Source organism: Aplidium turbinatum, chromosome 2 (genome assembly GCF_918807975.1).
Source record: "Aplidium turbinatum chromosome 2, kaAplTurb1.1, whole genome shotgun sequence".
Taxonomy (NCBI): domain Eukaryota; kingdom Metazoa; phylum Chordata; class Ascidiacea; order Aplousobranchia; family Polyclinidae; genus Aplidium; species Aplidium turbinatum.
Window position 1 is genome coordinate 49,780,590 of NC_137473.1, and position 18,228 is coordinate 49,798,817.

Below are 18,228 nucleotides of genomic sequence, written 5' to 3' on the forward strand. Positions count from 1 at the left end.
TGATGTCCGCGGGAAGTACCCTCTAGATCGGTCATATTTGTCCGCCGAGAAATATTGCAGAAACTGGCGATACAAATCGTCATTCATTGCATAGCACGAACAACTGTTGCAAGAATATAATTTGCGCTGGGAATGCGAAATTATCGCATTCCAAGCGCGCATCTAGAAAAAGTTAATGCTGTATCTCTTACCTTCCATTCAAGCAGAAAAACTTTCGAATTTTACGTTGCTTCAACGAATTAGCGTAACAGAGGTGACATTGAATCAGCGTAACAGAGGTGAATTCTTAGCTAAGAATTGATGGGAGTACCGGTACTTCTACACTAATCACGCGCAACTTAGTTCAAGTCTTATGTCACAATGTCTGGCTTTGATCTCCTAGTAATATTGATAATGCAAGGTTGGTTACAAAGTTAGATTATAAGAGTATAGGCTACTACAGTAGTACAGCAAGATGCCGCAAAACTTAAGTTTTGGTATTACAGTAAGAAAGAAGAGCCCCAGGGAAATTTCTGAAAGTGAGAATGAGGGCGATGAACCTACTACTAGGAATTTTAGTGGTGATAGACGCATATATTAAAGGAACAACGAATGTAAGGATTAGCTCTGTCAAAGATCACAACACATCGTTTACCCCAAGCCATCAATTTCCGGTCATCAAGGCCATCGACAATATGAGTGACAACAAAAAAAATCAAAATTAAGAGGTTGTTTGAAATCGCATATTTTATCGCTAAAGAAGAGCTCGCATTTACGCTTTTCCCTCAACTAGCCGGTCTGGAGAAAAGACACGGAATAGATCTCGGTATCACGTATCTTAACGACAAGCAGTGATCTCGTGGAGATTGGCGCACGTCTTTGAAGATCGATGTTATTGAAGCTCTAATCATGCGCAATGCGCATATGTTTGAATGGCCTTGACTGCGCTGATTATAACTCCGAGCCTGCCGTGGTCTCGTGGAATACTGATACTATTTTGGAGAGGCGACCGCATCACGGAGAGGGGAAAAAATAATTGTGCTTTTTCTAATGTTTTGTTTATTCTTTTCGTCACTTTCGTTCACATGACACGCAAAAATAAACCTAAAGAAAAAAAGCCTAGTGAAACTTTGCACATCAGAAAATAGTAGCGTTACGCGTTAGTGTAGAAGTTTTCCGACTCGTGCCCAGAGCATTGTGACGCAAGAAGCCACACGACCTCGTTCGGTGGAAGTTAATCAGTTATGCGGCGGATTATTTTTTTATTATTTATTTGCATCAGACACAAAAAGTCCATAGAATTTAAATTTTTAACAATCATCATATTATCATCATCATCATATTTAGTAGCTACACGGCGTCAAGCGCACGTCGTTGGTCTGATGAAAGCCTTTCAGAGTGACTTCGCTGAAATTTGAAAAAGCCTAAACCGTAGCTATGGTTCTCAAATGGCGAAGACTTATCAAGATAAAGGGATTAAGTATGACGATCGACGTTAAAACTGGTGTGTCCGCCGTAAGACTTAATTTGTCCGCCGAGATAGCTGCTCAGACCGGACACGTTTGTCCGCCGTCAACAAAAACGAATTTCGAGGCCTGCGAGCCTTTCAGAAATCTTTGAAAGAGCACTTGTTTTGTGGATTTTCGCAAAAGGTCAAGACCATTCGCAACGCTCACGAAGATCTTTTACGTGCAAAGTTAAGCTAGACCCAAGCATGCATTCTTAACTTCATTACAGTTTTTAAGATATCAAAGCAGGAAAGATTTATTAGCAGATGTGCAATGGTATTTTATACCATTTTTCGGGAGAAAGATATTACGAACGATGTAAAAGTATGAGAAATACAGGCCTCGAAATTCGTTTTGTTGACGGCGGACAAACGTGTCCGGTCTGAACAGCTATCTCGACGGACAAATTAAGTCTCAAGGCGGACACACCAGTTTTAGCGTCGATCGTCATGCTTAATCACTTTATCTTGATAATTCTTCGCCATTTGAGAACTATAGCTACGGATTAGAAGGCTTTTTAAAATTTCAGTAAAGTCACTGACTCTGAAAAGCTTTCATTAGACCAACGACGTGCGCTTGAAGAGCCAAAGCGCCGTGTAGCTGCTTTGTACGCCGCATAACTGATTAACTTCCACCGAACGAGGTCGTGTGGCTCCTTGCGTCACAATGCTCTGGGCACGAGTCGGAAAACTTCTGCACTAAAGCTACTATTAAACTTAACTCAACAAATTTTGTTGGATCTTGCTGTAATAGCCTACTCGTATTTTAATCTAATTTTGTAACCAACCTTGCCTTATCAATATTACTCGGAGATCAAATCCAGACAATGTGACATAAGACTTGAATTAAGTTGCGCGTGATTAGTGTAAAAGTACCGGTAACTCCCATCGGTTCTTAGCGAAGAATTCATCTTTGTTACGTTGATTCAATGTCACCAATCATTGAAGCAACGTAAAAATCGAAACTTTTCCTGCTTGAATGGAAGGTAAGGGATACAGTATTCACATTTTCTAGATACGCGCTAGCATCCGCGGGAAATAATATATTCGTAAGTCGCAACAATTGTTCGTGCTATGCAATGACGATTTGTATCTCTATTTCTCGGCGGACAAATATGACCGATCTAGATCAGTGCTCTTCAACCTTTTTGTCAACACGGAACCCCTCATATACTTTCGCGTTTGTCACGGAACCCCACTAACAAAAATTTGGTTAAACACTGTTTTTACTTTATTCTCACAAAGGCTCAACACTCAACAGCAGCTCAAGTCTGTAGTCTCTACTATACTTAGTCTGCTTGTACTTCTGTAATCTTTACATGGGCAACATTCTATGACTGTGATGCAACAATAACGTTCTTGTTAATAGAATAACAATAAACAGCAAGTGACGCCATAATTAAATCAATGTTTTATTCGGTTGTTGACTGCATTCAACCTCTTGTTTAACAAAATGGTCTACTTGGAGTGTGAATGCGGTGCAGTGATCTAAAGAAATCGGAATGACGCATCAAAAAACTCACGGAACCCCACTTCATGTTCCGCGGAACCCTGGGGTTCCGCGGAACCCCTGTTGAAGAGCACTGATCTAGATGGTACTTCCCGCGGACATCACATGCTGTGACGGCGGACATGACCGCCGTGAATTTCGAGGCCTGGAAATAAGCAGAAGATAGTCTCATAATCTCATAACATAACTCATAATTTTGAGCAACAAGACTATACCAGTAATAGGCTACTACATCTATTTCTTTAAAAAGCCGTCTTGCCCCCATGACGTATTTGCCCCCCTGGTTATACAGATTGCTCTTGCTGATTCTGGTTTAGTTATAATTGAAGGAAAAACCACACAAATGACAGTTTCTAAAGAACGAACAGGCTGGATAAAGATAACACACATCATCAATTGTGACATAGGTTACTGTTTTTAGCTGTGAGATCAAGGAAAACAGATGTGTTTAACCGAATATAGTTAAATTAGGCAAGACACTGTGCTGCACTAGGATTTACGGAATTCCAATCAAAAACTATTACAGTATCTCTGATTAACCTTAGCTGCATTTTTACAGGGAGAGCGAGCTATTTTACAGGGAGACAATGGCCTAAAGGCACTGTCTGCACCTAAAAAACGTGCACCGACAGTGACGGAATGGCCGTTTCAGCAAGAGCCTTTTTCGGCGAGTTCTCTAGTCGGCAAGTTTTTGAAATTTTTAAAGGAAATTTATCAGGCGATTTTTTGAAAGGTTATCATTGCTGTTTTTAGATCGTTTTAACGTCGCGAAACGTTGAAATCATGCAGAAAATAAGATGTTCAAACTATTAAATTAAAATTCGTCATGTTTATATCATTTGTTTATGTCTATAAGTTAGTACTTTTGAATAGTTAAAATGATTACTTTGGATCAACATTCAACAAATGTGTGGACAGCTTAGCTTGCATTGAAAGGAAATTATCGGGTACCGTAGCCTAGTTATCCCGACCAGCAAAATTTGTTCCAAGAATCCAGTTAGCCTAACAGTTCATTTTTCCATTGTAGTAACAGAATGAAAAGGCTAACCAAATGTGTGGCCTACAGCTTGGATTGAAAGGAAATTATCGGGTACCGCAGCCTAGTTATCCCGACCAGCAGAAATTGCTGTTTTTACATCGTTTTAACGTCGCTAAACGTTGAAATCGTATAGAAAAGAGAACTTTTGCTGACTAGGATACGTTGAAACTGAGAAACATTCACAGAAGCCCTTTGATTTGTTCCAAGAACTCAGTTAGCCTAACAGTTCATTTTTACATTGATTTAATGTCTGAATATTCAATAATATTCAATCGTTGGATTTGCAGAAGGCGTTGTTGGATTTTCATAAACTCGCCGAATAAGGCACTTGTCGAAAAAGGCTCTCGCCGAATAGGGAACTTGCCGAATCGGACTCGCCAAATAGTAGCAGACTCGACAGTGAGGGCACCTACTCAGCTTGAACTAAGTGCTTGCTCTGAAAAGAGATGGTCTGGAAGATTCATTGCAGTGTTTGAGACTTCAAACTATTAAAAACACATTCAGACAAAAGTGTAGAAACATACCTCCGAAAGAAGTTCTTTAAGAGCAAGATTTTAAACTAGATTGCATAGGTTAACTTTTCTTCCATATAAAACAGAAATTGTATTAGTGAAAACTAATATCTTTACTATGGTGCATGTCAAGTGTTAAAAATAGAGCAAGACAATCCCTGTAGTGGAAAATTTTATATAGCATAATTCTAAATCTCCACATCTTAATCTGTTGCAAAAGCAACATGTATGCAAGATTAGTTGATGTACTGTACAATTACATACATGATCCTTTCTATAATTCAATCACTGCAAATTGTGAATTGCCATTTTTAATTCACTTTTTCCTCATTAGTTACAGTGCTGTTAGTACCAACACATACACTACCACAAAAGCATAAATTGTAACAAATAAGTAGCAACCAATAGTTCATTTATTATCTTGTATCAGGATGAAGAATACTGAAAGCATACATAACTATAAATAGAGCATGAGTAAGATTGAAGAAATTCAAAGGATGCCAAGCATATTCACTTTTTCTAAATTAACTAGCCTATATATAGCAACAGTATCAAACGGAATAAAAGCTACACTAAATAACACAATCTTGTCTTGATAAATCACAGTACTGTAGTGCTCAACTGACTATCAATACTGTGTGTCTGAATGCGCAATTAGATTTATTGTTATAGGGTGGTGGCTGACAAGATGACTACTAATAGTCTTTCATTACCATCCTGATTGCACCATAATCTAACCTACAATACATACAACCCATGGTTTTGACAATTTCATTCACTCGGCTAGTTTGTTATTAGATGTACTCTTTTTTATTAGAAAGATATTTCCATATTTTTAAGTGTGTAATAATTTAGTAGTATTGTTAATATTAAAATTACAATAATGCATTTTTAAAGGGCTGTTTTCATTCCAAAATGTGCCCAAACCCCACTGTCATTCTAATAATGGAATAATTCCATGCAATCCGCCTAATAACAATCCGTAAAAAACATGCGGTAAATAATGCAATGACAGCAACAACATGCAGACCCTGATAAAAGCACTTCTGTTGACATATTTATTTCTATGCCGCTTGATAGTCAGGATGCCATTTTTTATTTGTTTTTTTTTATAAAAAGCGGAGTTTTTCTGAAAACGTAATTTGAAAATCAAGTCACATAGTTAGGGTAAGAAGATGAAACTTAGACATAATGTAATAATATTATTGATAAATAAACCTTCAAGTTTTTTCTGTCAAATTATTTTCAATTGTAAAATATTTACAAATTTGTGAAGTGGATGCAATTACCTTGCTGGTTGCAAATATGCATGTGGACTATAATGAAATTGACACAAATATGTTGATTTAATTACAATAAAATAAGTTTTAGATTTAAAACGACCATGCCATATTCCGTAACCAAATTTCTTTAAAGGCATGTATTACAGAAAATAGGCTAGACCAGTGTTTCCCAAACTTTTTTTTAATAGTGCCCCCCTGGACAACAAACAGAGTATCAAACCCCCCTTTTGACAAAAAATGTAAAACTAAAGCTATTTTCCATTCATCATAACTTAAAGTCCAACTCTAATGAGACAGATGAGGTTGGTGCAATGCCATCAGCCTCTTCAGATCGGGTTTCAGTTTGGATAGGAACAATCTTAAGTCTCCCCGTCTAACTATGTCAAGACGGTTTCTTTTGTTATCCAGAAGCGTTGTCACGGCGCTGAAAGCACGCTCCACCAAGTATGAGCTGGGAAAGGCAATGATAAAAACTTTGACCCGAGTCCACACGTGAGGGTAATTCTCTTTGATTTAGTTCTGTAACCAGAACGATTGATACGAGATATTGAACTTCGGTTTGAGTGCAAAATCGCTTTGCAATGTTATCAGTTCCTCCTCAAGAATTCCATGTTCGGAAATATCATAGAATGGGTCGATTATCCAGTCATGGATTTCTAACTAGAATACATCCTGGATTCGAACTCCCATGCCTTTGTGTATTTCTTGAAGATGATTGTCTCTACATCAAAATCAGATATGCCTCTGTCACTGGCATCAAGTTGATGCAAACTTGAAATTAGGAAAAATTCTCTACTAGCTAAATTTTGCTGATACAACACGAGCTTATTTTGTTATACTGAAGGGATAATTTCAATTCATTAAATTTGGAAAATATGTCTGACAAGGAGGCAATATCATTTCTCACAACCAGGACGTCATTCGCAAGGCCAGGGTTACAACTATTTAGATATTCCACGATAGTTTCAAACACGGAATAAAATCGTGCAAGGCAATTTCTCTTGGAAAGCCATTGTACTTCGGTGTGGAGTAGTAAGCGCTCAAAAGCTTCACCATTCTCATTGCACAATCGTTTGAATGAGCGTGTATTTAGAGCGTGCGCTTTAATTTTATTCACTGCTTTGATGACAGTCTTCAAAGACAAATTAAGACGAATGCTAGATCAAAACACTCTCGAATTGTAAGATCGGATTTGCGTAATCGGAGTGCTTCAAATTGTTATGCGTTATGTTACGACCTCAACTAACTTGTAAGGCACTGCGAAGCGACGTTGCCAAGATAATTGCCACAATATCTGCCACAGAGCTCTTATAGTCACCGTCTTTGTTTGTATTTTGCCATCTTTCCCTTTTGTTGGTGCTAAATTTGTGAGTTTACTTTGCCGTTTTCTTCATGTTTGCGCCAGCAATGAAAAATAAATTGAATTGAATTGTATTTCTTTGAAGCGAAACATGACAAAAATGCTTTGCAATCCTCTTCTTGTAACTGCCCCAAACGCCCACTTTATAGCCAGCGCTCCCTTCATGATCGCAAACGCCCCCAGAGGGGCACTGGCACCCACTTTGGGAACCACTGGGCTAGACCTTGAGTCAGGGATATCTAAAGAAGGGGATACGAAGGCTTTTATTGCGTCTGACAATAGAAGGGCTTTTGTTTATCGTAAATAATCTGTGTTTATCGTAAAATGACAATTGGCACCGATAGTAGTTTAATAAATCTTGTTATAATAACTTGCATTGCGCTATTAGCATCAGGCCTGGATATTCACAGCATGCTCACTAATGCTTGTTAATTCAACTACCCATATATCATACTTGCTTTACATCTCGCCTACTGCAAAGGCTTTATTAAAAAAAGCAGCTTATTGGTAACTTTTCAACTGTCTTTGTAAACAAGTATTCTTTAAATATGCTCTACGTAACATTTGCTAACTGTTTTCTGTAGCTCATTGTACCAGCTGCACTACAAAACTTTCTACGATTTTAAAAAGAACCACATGTTTAAAGCTCTACAAACTACCGCCCTGGTAGTGTCATGAGAATAAGGCAATCGCTGCGAGCCTTCATATCCCCTTCTCTAGATATCCCTGCCTTGAGTGCACCAACCTTGAGCAGAAGTTCATTTGATACCGTAATTGATTTCTAATTTGTGCATAAACTATACTCATAATGTCAAAATTATTAAAGTTATATAAGACAGGTCTTACAACAAGCATATAAATGTTTTAGGTGATAATGTATTAATATAATAATCATGTTCAACCTAAAGTATCACAAGACTCTCGAGAAAATATCACCTCAGGCTCAGTCAGAACCCAAGTTTATAGAGGTCGCTGTCAGTTGAAAAAGTGACGTCATTTTACGTCACACGTCGGAGTCGACTATTACGATGTGAGATGAGAATGTGGTGTTGCAAATTGGTTGGTTTTGAATCTTTATCCTCGGACTGGGACTGACAAAGCCTGATAGGTTATTCCTGGTAGTTTCGCATACTTATAGAGGCGTTTTACGCAGGGCCGGTTACTGAGATTGGCAGAATGAAATTTTCGATTGTTGAAGTCTTGTTGCCGGGGAATTATTATATTCACTAGGTGTCGCTGAATGGGAGTAGTTGTGAGAATGTGTTGAATTTAGTAAATCTTTCTTTAGCTGGTGGGGTAAATTTCGACCAGTTCTGCAATGAATTGGAAGAGTGAACCGCATGTGCTTCGCAGCCCAAAAGGAGTCCTCTTCACAAACCACCCTTTGATCGTGGCGCCCGGACTGGAATAGTTCGCCGTCGTTCGACCGGTTGTTATCCTCGGTCTGGTCACTGGTGGCAGGGGTTCGCCCGGGAACGGAACCCGATATCGTAGGGGCGTGGAGTTGCAAGCCGCGTTCTCTCGGTACGCGAAGGGAACGATCCGCCGGATCGTTGAAGGAAAGAACTGCGACCGTTGCTACGAAATCTCGCCTCAAGAAATTGAGGAGAGATTTCGACGCGACATAACTGCTCCTAAAACTGGGAGCTGCTCACTGATGCCTGCGAGTGGATGAACGCCCACCGTTACTAGCATGGCAATGGGAATCTCTCTCTCGTCGATGACGTTGAGTGTCCCATTACGTCCCGGGAAGTGGTCCAATTATGGTCCTCCAGTCGCTCGATGTCGGTTCCGCCCCTGGTTCTGACGGATTGTTCTACGGTTTCTGAAAGAAACTGGACCCAAGAAGGGGACTCTTGGTCAGTCTTTTTGAGACCTGCTGGATCAACCGCAGTGTAGATCGGACCAACGGATAACCAGAGACCAAATACACTCGTATGCAAAGACCCTGAAGTTCAACTGGTCTGGCGGCCCATTTCCATCTTCCGAAATATTTATAAAATTTATGCCGCCGTATTAGCCCGGCGCCTGCAGCCATGAGCGGATGTTGTCAGCCGAGAAAAAAAAGATGTTATGCCCACAAAGGGTGTCTACGAACATGTGTTTATGCTCGACACCATCCTCTTGGATGCACAGTTGCGCAAAAGGCCTGTGTCTGTTGCATTTCTGGACATCCGAAACGCCTTTGGCAGTATCCGGCATGAAGAGTGCATAGCCGAAATCCCGAGTCATTTCGATGCCCCTACAGATCTTATTGAACGTATCTCATAGATACACGTCAACGACGCCTGCGCCGTCCATTGCGTCAACGGTGAAACCGATCGTATCCCTCTAGGGCGGGGAGTCCGTTAGGGCTGCTGCTCAATTTGGTCATCGAAGTGCTGCTCAGGGGCGTAGGCTACGTTGGCAGCAGTGGCCGAGTGGTTAGCGCGCTGGGCTCGCAGTCGAGAGCCTGTATGTTCGACTCCAGCCAAACGCACTTGCTGTTATTTCTCTGGGCAAGAAACTTTACGATAATTGCCTCTACCCAGTGATCGATTTCGAGTAATGGGTAGTACCAAATTTCAGTCATAAGTAGTGTAGACAACCGGAAGCATACATTGCAGTCGGCTGCAGCGTGGGTCAGGTGTACGTCGGAAGGCGTACACCGATGCATAGCGCTTAAGTCCGCTTTCCCGCAACCGCAATGCAGGATAAAGATAAACAAACAAACAAACAAAACGGATCGCGGCTACAATCGTTCTGCCAAAGAAGACATCATAGTGAGTTGTAATGGCCTATGCGGAAAACATTTGTCTCGTTTTTTACGAGCAGATGATCTCCCTCTTATATAGGCTACTGATCTTTTTTCTTTTTGGTCTGGGCTACGATTCCAACCACGCAAATGTGGTACCCTATCCTATAGGAAAGCGTTGGCGTCCCGTCTGCGGGTCAAGTACCTACCCAATTGGGCATGATAAAAGATGGTGCATTAATATAAATTACAAATGTTCTCAACTAATATGGGAAATTCAACTCAGTCTTAATTTTGTAAAATGCTGTTGGGCAAATGGGTTGCCCAGACTGAACCCACATGAGATCTCAAATTCACCCTTGCAATAATTATTGGTACAGTAGTATAAACACATGGGCATAATTGCTGCAGGAAAGGCTGCCGAGAGAAAGGAACTGGCCACACTACTCTCCTTAGTGCCGAAGGCTTAGTACAATGAGAACCTTAGCTGCTCATACCCAACACTTAAATCAAGTATGGGACCACCTTTACCTTTTTTTAGTATAAACACAACATTAACAAAGTTGCATTTATACAGCCAATAAAGTAGCCTATTTTGTTTTGTGAAAACATATTTTTATTATTGGGTAACTCACCTACTACCCATGCATGCATGGATCATTTTACAACCAAGCTACCCAGATTCAACCCATAGGCTACTAGTGCCTTCATTTCCTGCTTTCTTTTCAAACTAAAAGAAAATACGGTAATAAGAAGTTGAAATTAAGAGATGGGGCTCGTTTTGGGGCGACTAATTAAACAAATAAAAAAAATTAGATTTGTGTTAGCACATTTGTGACCCATAAATAACCCAACATGGTTTGCTTACAAGCCCAAGTATTCAATTTTCACTGGGCCCCAGTTGGGCTTGCTGGTTGGGAAAAACACCCACTTTTAAAAAAAAGAGTGATATTTCTGCGGAGTCAGGAGAAATAAAGCAACCTTTTCCGATAGAAGATGACTTCCGGCTCAACGTGTGATTGTGGTTTCACTTCGCCATACTTAGACAATCAGCACATTTAGTTCAGTGTTTGAGCAACCGACTCAAGATCACGCGTCGCTGGTTCGGAGTGCGCGCTTGCTGGGCAACGCATTTCAGGACAGCGGCACCAAGTGGATAGAATAATTCTCCGGCAACAACCTTTCAACAATCGAAAACTTTACTCTGCAAATCTCGATAACCGGCCCTGCGCCAAAAGCCTCTACAAGTTGGCCAGCATATGCAAAACTACCAGGAACAACCTATCTATATAGCCTACTAGACATAACATATTTCTTTATTCAGTGCTGTATTAACTCCGGCAACAGACTGATAATGTCTTTGATAAGTTCTGTTTTTACAGATCACACCATTTCAAACATTATCAGCAGGCTCTTGATCATTAAGTGGTCATACTGTCTGATTTGCTTGTTTTGTCATTTTTGTGTGGTAAGTATGGACAAAGTTTTGTCTGCAATAAAATTGTAATAATAAAAAAGGCTTTATCAGCCCGAGGGTAAAGATTTAAAAACCAACTAACCATCCTCACCAACTGACAATCTAAAGCATTTGACACCATTGACCATAAAATATTGCTAGCTAAATTATATCATTTCGGAATAAGAGGCGTGGCCTATGACTGGTTCATGAGTTACCTGAGTAATAGAAAACAAAGAGTGGTTTTCAATGGCACACTATCTTCTAATGTTAACAACATATCTTTGGGTGTCCCACAAGGGTCTATCTTAGGCCCTCTTCTATTCCTGATTTATGTAAATGACTTTCCTAACTGCCTTCAACACGGAACTGCAATTATGTTTGCAGATGACACCACCATTTTATATAAAAATAAAACCGTTTCTACCGAATATGATATGGCAAATCAAGAGCTTGTATGCATAGATCAATGGCTATTAACAAATCGATTGTCTCTAAATGTCACCAAAACCAAACATATATTATTTTCAAGTCAAGGAAGCAAGACACTATCATGCAACCCACCCTTAAATATTCGAAAAAACAACATAGAACAAGTTGCCTCAGTAAAGTTTCTGGGAATAATTGTAAAGGAGCATTTGTCGAATGGAAATCTCATATGGAAATCTTGCTTCAAAAAATAAGATCAACACTCTGCGTGACAAAAAAAAATTAAGCCTTTCCTAAACAAACAAGCACTTCTCTCCATTTACCATTCTCTAGTTGAGAGTCAGATATTATATTGTATCTCAACATGGTGTCATGAAAACAAAACTACATTGCAAAAGCTGTAACGTACATGCAATAACTTTATTCGTATTGTATTTGACATTGATCGCAGAGAAAGCATAAAAGGTGTAATGGAACTCAATAATATAAAATCAATTAACCACATGAAAAATACAGAGATTGCAACTTTCGTGTTTAAATATTCAAAAAAGCTAGGGGAGAACCTCCTACAGTGCCCAGTTTTTTAACATTTTCATAAATTTTGAAAAAAGTTGCAGAGAAACATCGAAATTTTGATTTTTATTCTATAGTTTGAGGTTTTCTCCATTTTTTGGCCTATTTGTCTAAGTTCTGGGATTACTAATTTTTGTTCGGTAGCCCTTTAAAAACTTGCTTTCAAAAGTGGGCACTGTAGGGTATTGGTCCCATACAATGCCCATGGGGAGTACCTACAGTGCCCACTTTACAAAGCATCACATTATTATACTGCTTAAAAGGTCATATGCTACTTATCTTGTGTTGTAATATTTTGGCTGCAGCAATCACCACACAAAAATGTTGAATTCAAGCCATATAACATAACATGAACAACACTAATCAACAACAAAAGAAGCAGATGAAGAAATAAAAAAACTTTCTAACCATGTTTTTCCAGCCATGGTATTTGCCTTCCACGCTTCCGGTATTTTTTTGTCATATTTGTATACGTAGCAAGTTCGTATGCCAATTTTCTAACGTTCTTATTGAAAAACTAAAATGGTGCTTTGCAAACTCTATTAGATAGTCACAAAGTTTCTGTTCTTCTTGGTCATTGAAAATTCTGTTTACGGAGTAGTTTTGATTGAAATTAATCATGGTAATATTCTCTAGATCTCGTTTACACTTAGCTAAATAGCGCCGAATTGTTCTACGAGAAATGCCGCACTCCTCAGATACAAATTGTTTTGATCTTCCTTTTACAATCACCTCCATGCATGCTGTCTTCATGACATTTTCTGAATGTCTAACAAGCTTCTTTGTAGGCTGCTGGACATTTTGAAAATATGGTATAGAAGATTATTAACTTATTGTCTGGACAAAACCAATAAAAGTAAACCTATCTGAAGATTGTTGCTCATTATCAATAAAAAATATATAGATCCAACAGTGCCCACCCCTGGGCACTGTAGGCTCTGTCACTGATGGGCACTGTTGGGGCCGTCGCCATTTTGGACAAAATGTGCTGCAATATTTATAAACTACATTATTACAAGCAGTAAGCAGTATCAAAGCTTGCCTACATTAACTAACTATCCACAGTGTAACTGACAATACTGTAACATGAGCAATGAAGTCACATGCACACTTTCCTTTCTTCCAAAAAAAAGTTTCTATTTTCCTAAAAAAATGATTTCTGTTCTCACTTGCCAAGTACTTCACGTTGCATCTTCACGTTACATGCGAGAAATCATTGGGCACGTGGACATCTCAAAATGAATTCGGGCGCGCAATTGATGATGCATTGTGGGTAAAATTTTAATATGGGCACTGTAGGAACCTGGGCACTGTAGGAGGTTTTCCCCTACTTCCCACAACATTCAATGATATAATTATGTGTAAACAATCAAGTAGCCTAACAACAAGAAGTAATTCTCCTTATATTCCGATATATTGCAGAATTAACACTTGCAAACAATCAATACGGTACATGGGGCCAACAGATTGGAACAAGCTTCCCCCTACTATAAGAAATGAATGTAAAACTGTAAAAGGCTTTAAATCAAAAATGAACAAGCTAAATCTTCCTTGAAATAATCTTATCTAAGCAGCCCTCGAAATTAGCTTCCATCTACGACGGCAAAAACATTGCCGTCGCCAAATCACCAAACCTTGGAGTTGGATTACGGCGGCAATTGCCGTATGCTTTAATCAAAGGAATTTTTATGCGCTTCTTCTTCATCGTGTGTCACACGGCGGTAGCCCAGAGCATCACGCAAGCTATTTTAAGCGCTGACAATGCTCTTGTGAACTGTAAAAAGTTTGCAACCTTAAAAATGCTGGCTTAATTGTTACGCAAAAGTTCAATCAATCAATCATTTTATTTTTCGTCATTAACGCGTCCGGGACGAAAAAGATACTAACTACAAAAATCGATATAAACCTACCAGCACGTTAACGAACGAGAAAAGGTGGCAAAACCTTAAAAGGTCTAAAACGTGCCTGAATGAAAAATTATGTAGTAGGCTATATATCAGTAGTTAGCACGGCCACAAAACCCCCCAAACAAAAATAGCAAAAAATAAAACAATATTTTTTTATCGAATGCTTATTTTTGACCGGTGTCGTTGCGAATATAAAAAGTGGTACAAAATTGGATAAATGGTTCTTCGGCAGTAAAGAAAAGTAATGCTTCCGATCATATGGCATCGCGCGTTCGTGAACGGGCAGTTTTGCGTCTTCAAGTATTCCAGTGACTACGCGACAACCTCATCTTCCGATGATTCCGATTCTGACTAGTTCTTTATCCAACAGACTTTGTGTTGCTCGCAGTATCCTAATTGTGCCGAAATTATGTTAGTGTACTGTATACGTAAATCAAGACAATCTTCTTGCAGGGAACTATTGATTTGATTTGTTATCGGTACCTGATTGAGCAATAACGTTATTTCATGATAATTTAACGTCGCTAGATGTCGAATTAATGTAAACAAACGTAAATTTCTTATTGGGCATTGTTGTTACGCGATATAATCCGCCGGGAAAATTAAATCGATTTGTGTTGACTCGAACGTTGAATCAACCCAAAATTAACTTACTTCTCCCCCCAATGAGTTATAGCGTAAATCACCGTAACAGCGTGCGTATCGCGTTGATCGCTTTATCGTTACTTTTGGTATTATTACATCACAACAAATCAAACAGTGCGGTCGTGATAGACTATTCGATTATTTTTTCTCTTTTCGTTTTACATGTTTTGGTACAATTTTTTCGTAATAAACGTTCACAACAATTGCCGAGGCAATTTCAACTTTTGCCGTTTGGCCTCGTCAACGTTTTTGCGAAGTAAAAATATGCTAATTTTGAAGACTGTGTGAGTGCTCACAGCAAGTAAAATAGTCCGAGGTGAAGTCTTGGTGCGATGTTTCTGCTGATTAAACTCCCGCTGTGAGTAAATCAAACTGGAAGAAATTTTGAACAATTTTTGTCGGAATTAAATGCTCATTTTGCGATGGCATTTTTATTGTCGTAGCAGAATGGCCATTATGACGTTTGCGGCGGCATTTTTTACGGCAATTGCCGTGGGCCGCCGCTAATTTTGAGGATTCTAAGTATTACATGCACCAAACTTACTAATATATATATATTTTTTTTTTGCCCAGAAATGATAGGCCAATGTGTGTAGATTTATTAGCAAAATAGTAAGGTTATAAGTACTCTTACTGGCCTTCTGGCTCTTGTGTTTTTTTGTCCACAGAAGTTTCTACAGAGTTTGCAGAAGTTTTTCCATCCTCTTCGACCAATCGTCATCTTTCGGTGAAGCGGTGGCCATGTGCTCCAACCAGTTGTTTTATATCAATATTTTGGACTGGATCGTCATGCTATTCTCTGATTGTTTATCTATTTTTCTAACATGCCGAATTGGATTTTTTTTTTTTACTTTTGTTATGGTTTAACGTGCAAAACATACGGTAACCCAAATTTATCATATTACTGTGACATGCCACTACTACATCCCAGCTGGCGATGCCTGTCGTTTTTGCATTAATTCAACGTTTGCTAACGTTGGATCCAGTAGCGTAGCCAGGAATTTTGAAAGGGGGGGAGTTGACGACCCAGCGGCGGGGGTCTGGGGGGCCTCCCCCAGAAAATTTTGAAAAATTACTTTGAATTTGGTGCATTCTGAGAGCATTTTCAACAAAAATGTGGGTATAAATATTTCTGTAAAATGGTGCTGTCCGGTGGCATAGCAAAAGGATAAGATCATGTTTTCTTCGGCATTTTTCGGAAATAAAGCTAAGTCTCTATGTTTTCTTGTTGCTAATTCCTGGCTGAGATGTTTGAATGTTTGGTATTGGCAAAACTCGTTCTTTTAATGCAATTTTGTACAAAATTAGGCAATTTTTTTTTTTAAACTGAAAGCATCAATCTCAATATCGTGACGTCACACGCATGCCAAAGGGGGGTTGTAACCCCCAAAACCCCCTCTTGGCTACGCCACTGGTTGGATCAGTGTGGAGGTGACGAGTTTAGCTGACTGGGGTCTAAAATTATCGCTTTGTCAACGCAACTTTTATCAAAGCACGCTTGATATCTTCAAGACATAACTTATTGAATTTCCGCAAGATGATGATGTTGTTTTTGCTAGTTTGTTTCATTTGTTTTTGTCATTGTTTTCATGTCGTCAAGTTATAGCCTATCTATTTTGTAAGTCGTGCAAGGCCTATGGTGCGTTGCGCTTGAAATGGCTTTGCCCGTGGTAGGATTTCTTTGTGGGGTTTTTTTGCCTGCCTTGCTCTTCTTTGCTAGTATGAGCTAAACGCATCAAGACGTGTTCCCCTTACGACCATCAGCACTCTTGATAACGCACCATGGCCGATCTTCATAGCAGCTGTCCATACAAATCTTCAATATATCAGCTAAAGCTATGTGGGCTAATAAAGCTATAGCCTAAATATATGTTGTTTTTGTTTTGTAACATTTTCTTTCTTTTTTATTTTCCCTTTATATCTTAAATTTTTCTAAAGGTGTTGCAACCGTGCCAAATTTTTTTCAACTCAATAACTTACTTCGGTCTCAAGCACGTTTTAACGTTTGCGTTTTGTCGCTTTTACCCTTTTCTCGACCTTTGCTATGCTGACGTGTTTTGTTTTGATATGATGGTCAGAAATAAAAACAACTGAACTGAACTGTTCACTTAGCTCCTCCTGTGATGACATCCACCTATAAAATCATTCCAAAAATGTTCTTACTCCACACTGGCGTGACAAGCTGTGAATGAATCAGTGGAATCAACCAAAGTGTAGCCAGACGATTGAACATGTAGCCTACAGCAAAGTAGATATTAAACCGGTTTGATTAGGCCTATTTGTCTCGTTGGTTGGTAGGGGAGATGTGTTACCAACGGGTCATTTTTCACATATTTGTTATTTTCTGGAAATACAAAGGTCATGCGTCCTTCTTTTTTGGCATAACAGTAGGTTACATACCCTGGTATATTCAGCCAGAAAAGTTTCTTAAGTTTCCAACTACTAACTGCCGAAAATTAACTTTTAAATGATAATAAAAAGTGCCCCGTTGGTCAAACCCCTATACGACCAACGGGGCACTGCTATTCGACCAACGGGTCACTTCACTTATTTATGGTCACAGCAGTAAACCATAATCTCTTCGTGGGAAAATTGTAACATAAGATTCCCGAATCCGTTCGTCTGTATGTAATGATCGAAAGAAACACTCCTTTGAAATCGTTTATTCAAAATTGTATTTCTGTAAAATTAGCCACCTGGCTGTCGAAAATGAGCTGCAACGTGATACACCACTAAAAACTTGTCACTACAGAACAAACTACTTAGATAAAAGACGGAAATTTTATCCAGCTGGCAAGCACTAAGCAAACAGTTAAATATGCCTCCAACTTTCAAGCAACCATTTTACGAATGACTAGAATAATTTGCGATATCTCAAACTCACGTAAACAGTAACTGTGACGCAATAATGAAAGACATTGTCACGCAATTCAAACAGGTGTTCAAAGGTGGTGATGCAATGTTTCATCAGGTCTTACGAACGATGGTGCAATATTTGGACATTTTCTAACAATTTCCATGACGTAAGATGCCAGCTAGGTTAAGTAGACCATAACGGTTTTTTATGACGTTTGATTTGGTGAACAATTGGCTGGAACATACAGTGCAAGTTAAAACTACTTAGTGACACGTATAAAAACTCCCACATGAATCAGACAAAAATTTGGTAAAGAATGATGCAGCTTGTAGAGAAAATTAGCTTTCGGGCGCCACACAGCTCAAAGTTTATTTTTATTTATTTATTATAAATAAAAAGTATAAAACTAATTGCAAATTTTGCGACTTTTTCAGTAC